Source organism: Apostichopus japonicus, chromosome 14 (genome assembly GCF_037975245.1).
Source record: "Apostichopus japonicus isolate 1M-3 chromosome 14, ASM3797524v1, whole genome shotgun sequence".
In the NCBI taxonomy this organism is placed as follows: Eukaryota; Metazoa; Echinodermata; class Holothuroidea; order Aspidochirotida; family Stichopodidae; genus Apostichopus; species Apostichopus japonicus.
This window is the reverse complement of record NC_092574.1, coordinates 13,474,110-13,487,507: the sequence shown is the minus strand read 5'-3', so window position 1 is coordinate 13,487,507 and position 13,398 is coordinate 13,474,110. Positions and strand designations below refer to the sequence as shown.

Sequence of the window (13,398 nt, the reverse complement as noted above, 5' to 3'; positions counted from 1 at the left end):
TCGATGAGCCTCAAATTAACTTACAGAGGCCCGACAATTCTTTATATCTGAATTAGTAAAAAAAAACTTGTTTTCAGTACAATGCATAAAATACCTGGCATCTCTACAACCCTCTATGAAATTGTGGCACTATTCATCACTGAAGTTGTGAATGCTAAATATTGCACATCCTTAATCAAAACAAAGATTGCTTCTATCAATACCCCACCTTCTGGGGAGTACTACAATATATGATCCTTTCTATATGGAAGGCAGTATTCGAATAAATCTAAGAAGTTTGCTTCCATAACCTTTTCTTTTTCATTTCAGATTGGAACCAATTTTCTACACTACCTTGAAGGGGTGAAACAAAAGCAACCATTCGTTCTAGCTATTGGAAGCAGCAGAGTTAGCCCGGAACAAACTTACATAATCATAGAGAGAGAAGCCATTCCACAGGAGTCGCTGATTAATGCCATTGATTTATGTTTTAAGTGTTTTCATGTTTTTGATATGGATTATCAGTGGCAATGATACAACTCCCGGCAGTTCCTCCAGACTGTTGTATACGACATTGATGTACCTGGGAAAATTTCATTATCAGTTGTGTCATTGAAGACATATTTGAAAATCAAAATGAAGTAGGGCTGAAAATTTTCATACCTGGGTCCCATATTCATGCTTCAACAAGAACTTTCAACAAAGTTGAAACAATAGTCGCACAGTGCAACACTAGAATTAACTTGTCAATCGATTCAACTGTCCATTACAATTCCTTTTTACATAACAGTTGAAAGAATTTGGACACAATTTTGTTCAATGCCGAGCAACCTTTATGATCATCTGAAGTTGTGTGATTTTAGTTGAAATCTCAACTGTTAGTTGAATCACGTTTATGGGACCAAGGCATACTTGCCTCATATACAAAGCAAAGATATTTTTGTATTCTAAGAAGAATTGGCAAAACGTTTTCAGCCTGTATGATCATATTTGTTTTCATCTCATAAATTCCAGTTCCAAAGTTGCAGCTCACAAATTGTTTTGCTGTCATGAAATTTTAGAAGGAAATTATATGGATTGTCCCAGTCCCAGTTATCTGCTCTAAATAAATTTCTTGGACTATTTTCAATTGAACGGCTCTTGGAATGCAGAAATCTGCGTATCCATTCTACACATATTTACATATACAATATTTACCTGTGCTGGGTTATGTACAACAGCAGTATAAATATTACACATAATATTTGGACTCATTACTTATAGGCTTGCCGCCGTTTAATGAAAGCCATGGATAAGTGTTAAAAGGGGGGGGGGGGAATCTTTCTTTACGAGGCCTAATTTAGTGAACATTTTCAAGCCTGACCATCCATCACCCCATCTTTTAAAAATGTGGCAACCATGTTTTGATTGTCATTTTCTTCTTTTGTTATTACATCTTAAGTAAGGCAAATACCTCCCCATGCGAGCTAGTCTATGCTTTAGCTGATAACTATCACTATGAAGACACACACATGTCTAGCTAGAAAGTGTTCGTTCATACATTCAGCAAATTGTATTTTATCCAAACAAGTCTAATAAAATGTTGAAATTGTTTATGTAAAAATTGCAATGGGGTAAAAAAAATATTAAATCATTGGTAATGCTACAAACAATTCCTTCCTTTAGATCTTGTACTATGGTACCATGTTAATGAAACATTCAGTTTTGTTGCAATTTTACATTTCAGTTCACTTTCTTTGAAGGAGTTATATCAATAAATTGCTCTGTCAAATGAAGCCTTTTGTATTTATGTATTTTTTCCTATAAGAGTCAAGCTGACCCAAATTTGGTTGATTTTCCATCATAACCCTTGCCTGGGTCAATATTTACCAATATTTCTGGGTCAAATTTTCAACCCATAAATTGGGTCACTTATTCTGACCTTATTTTCTGGGTCAGTTTGACCCAAATGTGTTAGGTTCCCTCCTGACTTTCATTTGGGTCAAAAAGTGACCCAATTTGGGTCAATTTTAACCCAAGTGTTTTTAGAGTGTAGCGTATTAATAATTTATCCACACACAGGGAAATACATCCACTTTTCATAACCATTCCCATTTTGAAGAAGCCCCGGGTAGTCTACAGCAAAGCCATCTGCATACAACTTATAACAAGATTTAGGACGTAATTGTAAGATACTACAAAGACTCTGTACAGCCGAAAAGCATAGTGTGCATTGTACGGATTTGAACGTTAGCACGCAACTATTACGTCACCTGCCGTGTGCGTTTCACGTATAAGAAAGAGCTCATTTATAAAGAAAATGTATTTTCCTTCCATACTTTTTTATCAAAGCTCATCGAACGACAAATGAGTACCGTACGTAATATATCCGACGACAGGGGCGCAACTGTGCACGGCTAACCCCTACCCCCCCCCCCCCCAAATTCCGATGGATCAGCCCTCCCCCCGCCCCCCGCCCTTACCGGTAGATAGTGTACAGTACATAAATATATAACATGTAAAATACGATACAATCTGCACAGTTGTAAATTATTCACCATAGTTTCAAACGTTGCAATAATTTACTACCATTCTACATCTAGGAACCGCACATTATACCCAAATTCCCCCACCCCTACCCCTTCCAGTACAAACAAAATAAAAGTTTGCGCCCCAGCTCGACTACATATATGAAACAACCAAATCTTGCAATACCTGTCTAGACTTCACATATAAAGAAAGTTATCATGTATACACATCTCATCAAGACTATAAATTAAGAAATATCCGAAACGAAAATATGTAAATAAACTTATCTTCTGAGAGATTAAGATTTCCCCCCCCCCCCCTCCTTAACCGACAATACAGAATTAAACTCATATACACGAATATTTCGTTTGGCCTCCAGTTGTTGTCCTTCGATGCAGAAGTGATGTGAACCAGCAAAAAAAGCAACAAAAGCATTTTATAAATTTCCAGAAAAACTTAGAATAGAAACGGAGATATACTGATGCAATCAAGAATCAAGGACTTGCATGATTTTATTTTTTTTTTTTCCTTCCGTGAGATATTTTGTCAATTAATTTGTTCTTTCAACTGTATATTCAGTGAAGTGTAAGGTTAGTGTAATTTTTAAAGCAGTATATAATTTTGAATATTTTGCAAAAATACATTTGGCAACGCAATTAGAAATGTATTGTATGTTTTACTTTCCTTCATGCCATTCGGTTGGTTAATTCTTATGCTGATTAAATTTAAATCATTCATTTAACAGGGCTTTATTTAGTTATTTATTTACGTTTACCAACGTTAACGAATTTTTGTATCAATTAACATTCCTGTTACATGTTGAGAAATACTTAGACCATGGTAAACATCTAGGAATTCTATCATACAATCTCCTAAGAGACACTCTTAGTACCTGTGCTATGCTCTTTGAATATTGAATATTTGTAATCAAACTATAATTAAGTGTCATAAATATGTCTTTATATAAGTTTCTTTATTATGACAAAAGACTTGACAATAAATGATATGCTAAAAAAAAAATTAAAAAAAAAAGGTTACCGTACTTATTTACTTTTATTTTCATTTTATTCTTCTTCTTTCATCTTTTTTTCTGTTTTTTTTTTGGGGGTTGCTTTATTGGTGGAAAATTTTGGAAAACATGGTATTACACAAAATACGACTGCAATTGCTAAATTAAGACAACTAATTAATAAAAAGAAAAATTAATGATTTAATTTGCTCCAAAATATTCATTGACCCATCAATTTTAGCATATAAGTATTAATTACCAAATAAAACTCAAATTGAAAAATTATTCAGAGATTTCACTTTTGTTCATTATTCAAATCGCAACTTCACCGGTCAAGCTTATATATACATCTTTACGGAAATTTGTGTATTGATGATCTACTACAAATTTTCCAAAGTCAACTAAAAAAAATATGAAGCTGTTTAATAACTTGTTGAAAGATATTTGTCAATCAATAAATCCACTAATCTAAATCAAATATAAGAAGACGAAAAAGATCTCTAGGCATAATTCTTGATAATTCGGAGAAAACAATATTAAATGTCTTTAAAAAAATCACCAGTATTGGTAACAGCAGGTGGTATCTGTTCAATTCGGCAGAAGATTATAGATATTCATAACACAGAAGTCGTCATCAAAGGACAGCAATCAAATAACGGAGTATATATTAGATTATTATAATATACAGATGGATTGGATTCATATAATTACGGAACCAATGTGCGTTGTGATCTGATCAAAGAGCTGTTTGTGAGATGAGAACTTACTCCATGCAAACAGTATAGTGGTGATAAATACAACTGTTGCACACACACTGCACTCATCTCAATTTATTTAATATTTCCAACTTTTGTCGTAATATTCCAACATAAATATTTCAAATGTATTGTTTACAGTGTTAACAAAACAATAACATAATATAGAAGTCATGTTTGTCATATTATAACATGAACATAATTTATGTAAACTATTTACAGCAACAAAAACAACTTGAACAGATCAAAAGTAAATATTTCTTTACGGCGTCCAAGACAAAAAGCTACGTACCTCTTTTTTCCCCTTCAAGTTCTTTCTATTCATCAATTTGTTGTAAAATTTAAGAACCCCTCCCCTCTCCTTAAAGCCGGAAAACACTTTTTACAGTTTTATTTACCTTTAAAAAAACAAAATCACTTAAGATTGACTTTATATGTGGCATGCCTATCGTGAGACCCTTGACTGCTGACAAACTTTACTTTCTGGGTCAGCTAAAATCATATGGTTATCTGCATGAAACAAACTAAATAACAATAATAATAATACTCATTCTACAAACTCCTTGCTTGGAATGACAAAGCTGCGATTTAAAACAGCCCGGTCGTATGAGTGTATAGCCCTGTTATTGTGACAATTCCATTTTATTGATAAACCTCTCAAATTGATTAATACTTTCAACTAAACTAAATTAACATTTAACAACGATAAGAGGCGTAAATTACCTTCCTTTCGTACATCAACATCACATTTAATATTGACAAATCGTTCGCCTTTATTTATTTATTTATTTTTTCATACCCAAGATTCACCGTTCCTTATAGGTGGCGGATAGCATTGAGGGACATTGCCATTAATGTTTGTTGAGATTGTACACGCGTGAAGGAAGTAACCTACGATAGACGAAGTCAAGAAATTGAGGTAAAAATCTCGAAAATCACGTTTTTTTGGTCTGCTGATAAAGATCATCATTATATGGAAAGGACAAAAACGTGGTCTAGAGTCTAAATCCAGTTGGATAATCACAAAATATGACCGCGTTTCCGCACAAAATACTCATTCGTTCTGTCATCAAGTATAATGGCCGTAAGTGATTTATCAACTCTGCATTTAAGCATTGTATAGCGGAAGTTGTAAACATTGTATTAGGGACCTTATACCTCTGCTGCAATGACATACCAAGAGCTTAGGTAATGGGGTCAACGTCAAATATGAAATAAAAGTTGAAATATTCTAATAAACCCAATAATAACTAACTTGTTGTTGATTCTTTTGTATAGAACTACCCCAAAAACCCGTTACTACGTCGCACGGTAACATTATAACCCTTATTTATAATATGGATAGTCGAGGAACTAATTTTGGCGCGGTTCCAATTACGAAGGGCAATTACGTGATTTCACCATAGCAACGAAAAGTAAGCCACAACTTGAATTGTCCTAGCAATTCCCTCGAAAAGTGAAGTCAACCGATTACGTGAATTATCAAAGCTTTGTTTAACGATCATGACTTTTATTTAACTACTTTGTCTTAGCTCACTTATATCACCTATAGACTGTTATTTGTCCAATGTCAAGATTGAACAAACATCCCCAACGAATGATTCGGTCTTTAGAACGTGTTTAATGTGACTTTACTTGCTTAATACTTGCATTTAAATGGAAATATAATATTTACACTCATAACAAGTCATTTCAAGTGAATTCCAGGGAATACAAGTGAAAACACTCCACTCTTGTTGTGTATAGGCTGCGCCAAACACAGATATAGGTACGGCGCCATTATTTGCGAAGTTACCGGTACACCGCTAGGGAAATTGTCTGGGTTTCTTCAAATGTAGATGAGCATGTTGTTAACAAAATGCAAAAAAAAAAACTATTAATGTATGTAGACATTAGATAAATTTCTGCAATAATGAGTAACAATTTGACAGTTTAAAGGTTAAAAGTGCGTCAGAATTGTTTTTTTTTTTCATTTCTAGCCTAATATATTTCGCATAATTCCAGTCTTCTGTATTGAATTGACTTATAAAGACTTCTTATAAGTCTTGAAGCTTTTGAAGTTTCTCACCTTAGCCCCTCACCCGTCTTCCAAAAAGAAACTATTATAACTTAGCTAAACCTTTTCCAAAACAATTTCTATTTCCCTTCCGTCTCCTATAGTTTTATTTTAATTTTCTAATATCCATGGGCATCGCATCTTTCAAATATATTATAGGAGTATTTTGTCAACTACTAATCTACCTTAGTTGGTATCTTTGCGTAAAACTTGCGTGAAATTTGTCTCTCTTCTCATAGAGATTCTCATTCGAACGAACAGCCATAGTCCACTCGATCATAACTCTCTCACTGCATTTATCACTCAAGCAACATTTAATAACAACAAGAGAAAAAAAACCCTCCTCCTAAGGACGTTTGGTTTATTTATGTTAAACCAATAAATGACATAATTTTATTGCTAGGGAGTAAATTTTTCACACCGTAGATGTCCATGTTTATGTAATGTTTAAGAAACATCGTTAAGGTATATACACACTCTTCTAATTCCGTAACGGTGTAGGAAAGTTTGACTTTTATTAAGCCTACACCTGTTTGTTATCACGTCCCAAATGTCACTGTCTATAGGGAAAGTTGACATATCTCATCCATGCGTTTGTTAACATTAATTTCAATCTATGACATTATTTGTAATTTGTGTGTTTATGTATTCGTGCGTGTGTGCGTGTGTCCAATAAGGTCTGAAGGAATTTAGTTAAGTCAGATAGTGGCAATGTGTTTAATGTCTTCTTGTACAGTGGATGAAACCTTTCTTGCTAATAAGATGACAGGCAATTCTTGGATATACTAAATACAAATTATTGAAGAAATGGATCAACATTAATACTATAGGGACAGAACCGGAGAGCTGACGTCATCATAAACTTTGCCTCAGTAGAATCGTTGGCATTTAAGCTATTGAATATAAAGAGAGAGGCTTGATCCATACGGAGGCGGGAGGCGGGAGTCGGGAGGCGGGAGGCGGGAGGCGGGAGGCGGGAGGCGGGAGGCGGGAGGCGGGAGGCGGGAGGCGGGCGGGAGGCGGGAGATAACCCATAAGCAAAAATCATGGTTGGATACTCGATTATATCAACTGACAATATTACAATACAATATTACAAATACGATATAGCATACAATAAAATACAACATAATAATATAAATATATAATTCATTATATTTTCTGTGTTCTTCCTCAAACCTTGTACTATATATAGTTTGTTGAGTTCAAACAGTCATTACACTTATTTTTGCACAATTCTCCCATTAAATTGTTATACCTCTGTTTATATTGTATGCAGCTGGAGAAAACTATATGAATTCCATTTTAAAAGCCGATAACACGCACCCCCTCCCCCTCCATTTTTAGAGAGAAAAAAAAATAATCGGATTATAGATTCCGATCGGCGACATTGCCTAACAACTAGTGATGGTAAAAAAGTACGGACATACGGACACATATATATGCATCAACTCATAAAATATTATCACGCATTGCTACCATTTCCATGTTGGACCAAATGAATAAAAAAATATAACTGATACTACGTTCATGTAGATTTAATTAAGTGGAGGCGGATATTTGAAACTACCTTTGGAATCAGCACTAACTGACATTTTTATCAGTCTTATCAGGGACTAACTTACATTACCGATCTTGCTATTTCGCATTAACATTGTACAGGTGATTTTTTCGAGAATTTATTAGACAGAAGTAATAAACTCTTTGTCTTCAAAATTTGCCGCCTTCGCATAATATTGAACAATAAACCTGTCAATGCCTTTGACACCAATTCGGCAAAGAGGTGTGATAGTTAATGAAATAGAAAGTAGGTCACTTTTAATGTAATTAAAGGTATACCCTCAACAACAGAACAAAGCACACGAGACAGATGGTAACCATCAGCAAACATCAGTTATATAGATGATCACGTTGTCGGTATTTGACCAAAAAAAACGGGTTTTTTAGACGTTTGATTTCCAAAATTATAACAAAATTAGAAACAAGAAGAAAGAAAACCCATTTTTGTTTTGTTTTGAAAAGTCAAAAGCAACATCGGAGAGTTCGTGCGAAAGAAGATAATAACACCTTCGTGACACAGTTGTGCTGGATAGAATGGATAAACATTGTTCATATATATATATATATATATATATATATATATATATATACACTACCGGTACATCACTATAAATCGCCATCTTTGTTCCGTCATCTGCAGTGACCCATGGAATCCATAATGACGCGAACGTGACGGTTTTAGCTTTACCTCATGGTTAAAGTAACTGTATCTAATCTGAAGGTTAGTAATAGTTATCTATACGTGAAACCGAAGTAAATTTGGCATTGATAACACACGTATACAATCTATATAATATGAAATTTGAACTCGCTAGTTGATTTCTCTCTGAAGGGCTGACATGTTAACTATATGAAATAGTATAACGTCAGAATATTCTTGAAGACATTAGAAACCAAAGGTAGGGTCTTTCCTTATCAGTTTGAAATAATCTTACATTTTGTCACGATTTTTCTGTTTAATACTTAAATCTTAAACTGAGAGGCCTCACATTCAATATTTTGTAGCCAGCAAACCCTGATTGATAAAGACGCAGTTATCATGAGGCACCAGATTCGTATGGCCTATAAGCTATTCCTCTGGCGAGATGTGATTGCCTCGTTAGATTAAGTTCTGTAATCTAAGGGATTGATGTCGATATGTCATACGACTGTCCGGTGATTGAAATGATGATTGTCTCACCGGACATACTCTTTCAGAGCCAAACGTCTGTCACACATTTGAGTGTAACTGACATGTACCAATTAATACTAATAATTATAAATATCTAATAAGAGATAAAGATGAACATCCATATACGGAAATCAATTATTTACAAACAATACTTTGGAATTTATTTTTTAAGCGAATAGAATTAAAAATTTACCGTCCATACCCGTTTCTCATCATTTCGTTCCCCTGAAACTATTTCACGTTAGTCGTAATTACATGAAAAACCGATTTGAGCAAGAAGGTAAAAAAAATATATATATAAAAAAATCAGCCGTTACATTCATTAAATAAAACTTGACTATAGTCAAACTAATGCACCCATTTTGCCTTTCTATTTTAGTTTATCGCCAGACATATTCGATCCTGTTCTACACAATTAGAATCCTTACTAGGCTATATGGAAGTGTTAGTTATCGTTAGTTGAGCACAAATTCAGGTTCTCTATATAATGCTTATGAGATTATAGTATGTACCCCATGAGTATAGTATGTCAACTAAAGTACTTTCAATCATTAAATGAAATTTGTCTATAGTCAACCTTATAACCCATTTTGCCTTTCTATTTCAGTATATCGCAGACATATTCGCTCCTGTTCTACGCAATTAAAATCCTTGATATATGGATTGGTTATCGTTAGTTGAACAATTCCAGGTTCTCTATATAATGCTTAGTAGATTGTAATATATACCCAGTAAGTATGTCAACTAAAGTACGTTCATTCATTAAATGAAACTTGACTATAGCCAAGCTTTGTGACCCATTTCCCGTTTCGTATCACAGAGCATCCCGCGAAAACGTTATCAAATTGAAAACAGTGAGGCTTCACGGTATGCCTATATATATTACGGTAACTTATACGCCGTCTAATGAAGATAGATACATTGATCGTGTGTCATATAAGATATTCGTTTCTGATGTTCTTCGGAATTAAGATCCCGCATAAATTGAATGATCATTTATTATTAGTATTCTATCTCTGAACAGATTCGGTTGCTCTATTTAATGTGTGCTTGATTGTAACGTATACCCCAGCAGCCATTTAAAGTGTTTAATAACTTCCCAGTGCCTCAGTTTATTCACAGCAATTTTCCGTGCTTTTTACGTGTTATTGCATATTTACATTGTATATATGCACGACTGTGCGCGCGCCTATGGTAGGCCCTGTGGGACAACTATACCATATTATATACGCGAAATAATTCGAATATATACGCGTATTAAAACGAATACATACACTTATATATTAGCAGCCAATCAGAAGGCCGATTCATATGGTTGTATTAAATCGAATGTTTACGCGTAGTAATTCGAATATATACGCGTATTAAATCAGCTGATTTAATACGTGTATATATTTAATACGCTTATATATTCGATTTAATACGTGTATATATTCCTGCTAATGTGATTGGCTGATATAATACTGCTGAACTATATATGACCGTCTGATATAATGATTATGCATAAAATATATAAATATCCTTATATAAAATGTAAAAAACAAAAATTAAAAAGCTTTTCAATGTGCCAGAAATATCAAAGTGCATCGACCAGTTCTACTTGGATTACATAAACGAAGTTCTATGAGAAGGACGATTAGCGAGTATATGGTTGTTCCGATCCAGGGACGCTTTGATTCCCCCCCCCCCCCCCTTACCGGCCTTTCTTCTTCTTGTTGTTCTTCATCATCAATTTCCGGACATTTTTGTCGAGGTGCTTTACTGATTGAGTAATCACACGATACCAAAATAATTCAACCTTCCTTTTGTAATCTCAGCATATACGTTAACAAACTTGATAAAGAAAAGAATTAAGGTTTGTTTCAAACATCAGCCTGTACTATCTAGCATTTCCTTCAAGGAGGTTGTATTTCAGTGAAACTTCTTTATTAACGATTGGCTCTTGACTCGCTAGTAACGAAAGTAATTTTGTTTCAATTATTACGAAGGGGAAGAAACTGTGAAAAATCGATTTGCTGAGCAAATTCCTTTAGTTCACTCACCCGCATATTCAATTCATTTCTTCTTTTAAATCTTGGTGTTTAGTAGCTTGAACTCGCGGATGAACTGCTGCCATCTTCAACCTGATTGAAATTCATAGAGAAAGTCAAAAGGTGAAACTCTTCATAAGATAAAAGATAGAAATATGTAAGATTGTTTGAAATATGTTTTCTACCGTTTTGAACATATTTTATTTACATTAAAGGGCTTCAAATAAGACTTATCATTTGGGTGACTTAAAAGGGGTAGACAGTATGATACTTATAAAATACAGAAAAGACAATCTATAACTCCAGAAAATTATCGCGACATTTTGCTCCTTAATCTAGAATCTTGGCAGATTTTAACTTTTTATAGATTTTGAACTTACATCAATTACCACAGAGCTGTTTGACCATATAGTATAACTAACAATGTATGGTGGTTGGATTAGAGCATGAGGTTAACATATTTCTTTAACAGAATAAAATCTATTGGTTTGATTCAAAAGTAAAATATCGACACTCCTATCTATATCTCCTAAAAAACAAAATAAGAAAATCAATTCCTTTAACAATGCCTTTACCAAATGTGAACAAATATTTCATTGTGAAACCTTTTTAAATTTCATTTCTAGAATTGAAAAACATTTTTTTTGTGGGAGGGGGGGGGGTGTTCTTTTTGTTTTGACTGTATAGCACATACCACAATGTTTCGACTGATTTTGCCTACTTTAAATTTCTCTGTCTTGTACCGAATATGTGCTTCTTTCATACTCTCATTACCCTGGGTACTCCTTAGCATGTTGCTGGGAGCTATAACAAGAACTAATGTCTTATTTTGAATAAAGGGTGAAACTCACAATTATTTTGCAGTGTCATCAAAATGAGTTGAAGAGCATAGTACAAGGAACAGTTATGCTTATGAATTCGTAAACCCCTGCATGAAAGAATAGTAATAAACTGAAGGAAGTGCAAATAACTTCAATACTGGAGTAAAGTCATGAATATTTATAACCACTATGTTTTTCTTTCATATTAAAAGATGCGTTCGATAGGTCACAACATCTCTTTCGTGTCATACATCTGAGATCATTAACCGATTCACATATCATGACAGAGACGAGTAAGTCCCATGATCTGGTCCTGTGAGAGTTAATGTGACAGGAAATTGTTTATCCATGGAAATCTTTTGGATTGTTTTTGAACTTTCATGAGTGGATGCTTGCAGCATGTAACGTTTGTAAGCCTTCCAGCTAATACGACAGCAAGTGACTTGGGCCTTTATATACTTCATTATTCCCATTTATTCCCACAGAATGTCTTAAATTATGCGAGTAGTATATATATATATATATATATATATATATATATATATATATATATATATATATATATATATATATATATATATATATATATATATACAATTAGCGTCCATAGCCTAGTGGTTAGGGTGTCCGCGTACAAAGCGGAAGGCCCGTGGTTCGAAAGTTATTTTCACTGTTCTGGATTTTCCAACTCATTACGTTTTATATATATATATATATATATATATATATATATATATATATATATATATATATATATTGGTTTTTTTTCGGTCGTTACACTCGCTGAGAAGTTGTTCATTTCTGTTAATTGAAGTTTGTTTTTCGATATACTGTAGGGGGGAATCCCTACAGTAAAGTACACTGTTAGCAAATGAGTTCAGAATCATTTGGGATGAGATTTGTGTTCTGATGAAAACAGCGATAATGTAATTGTTGCCTCTCTCTCTCTCTCTCTCTGAAACAATACGTCTTGATAAAGTCTTCCCACACTTTCTTGATTGATCAATCTGAAAATGTCCCAAAATTTTCAGACGTCTTTTTGACCTGAATAAGCCATTTTGTGCAGGATTATGTTTACTTATAGAACAAAACGATACCAAGAAACTGATAGTGTCTCCCTAAAGACTATAGGTTGCCATCCGTATTTATACACCTTCAACAGAGTCATCGTTGTAGAGTCACACTTTAGAGTCACACTTTAGAGTCACATTTGTAGAGTCGCTGGTGTAGTTTTCAATGTTATCAACATTATTAAGTCTGTAAGTAAGCAGTGATGTTTTTTTCTTTATCTGATGACATAACGGACGATTTAGCATATGAACAGGTGTCTCTGTGTTCCTCCCCTATTCTTCATACATTTTATTGGTTGTTAATCCTTATACGAATCTTCCAAGCAATTTTAATTCAGATTTTCATATAAAGAATTAAGCTCGGTAGCGGTGTATCTTTGCAAATAATAAAACATGTCGGTATAAGTCTTTTATAGGACTTTTAATGTTTGTTTCTGTA

The 13,398-nt window shown here is 33.9% G+C and overlaps 2 protein-coding genes across 7 annotated transcripts in view; one reads left to right on the top strand and one right to left on the bottom strand.

The window, feature by feature from the left end:
• The window catches only part of LOC139979494 (somatostatin receptor type 5-like), a 93,175-nt gene that overhangs the window by 40,326 nt on the left and 39,451 nt on the right, over positions 1-13,398 (bottom strand). For all 6 annotated transcript variants that reach the window (XR_011797181.1, XR_011797182.1, XR_011797180.1 and 3 more), the window contains exon 2: positions 11,081-11,161. The gene's annotated coding sequence lies outside the window, so the exon portion shown is untranslated. The remainder of the gene's footprint in view (positions 1-11,080; positions 11,162-13,398) is intronic.
• Positions 1-13,398, top strand: part of LOC139979493 (protein FAM114A2-like) — a 314,900-nt gene that overhangs the window by 280,499 nt on the left and 21,003 nt on the right. The window lies entirely within an intron of this gene.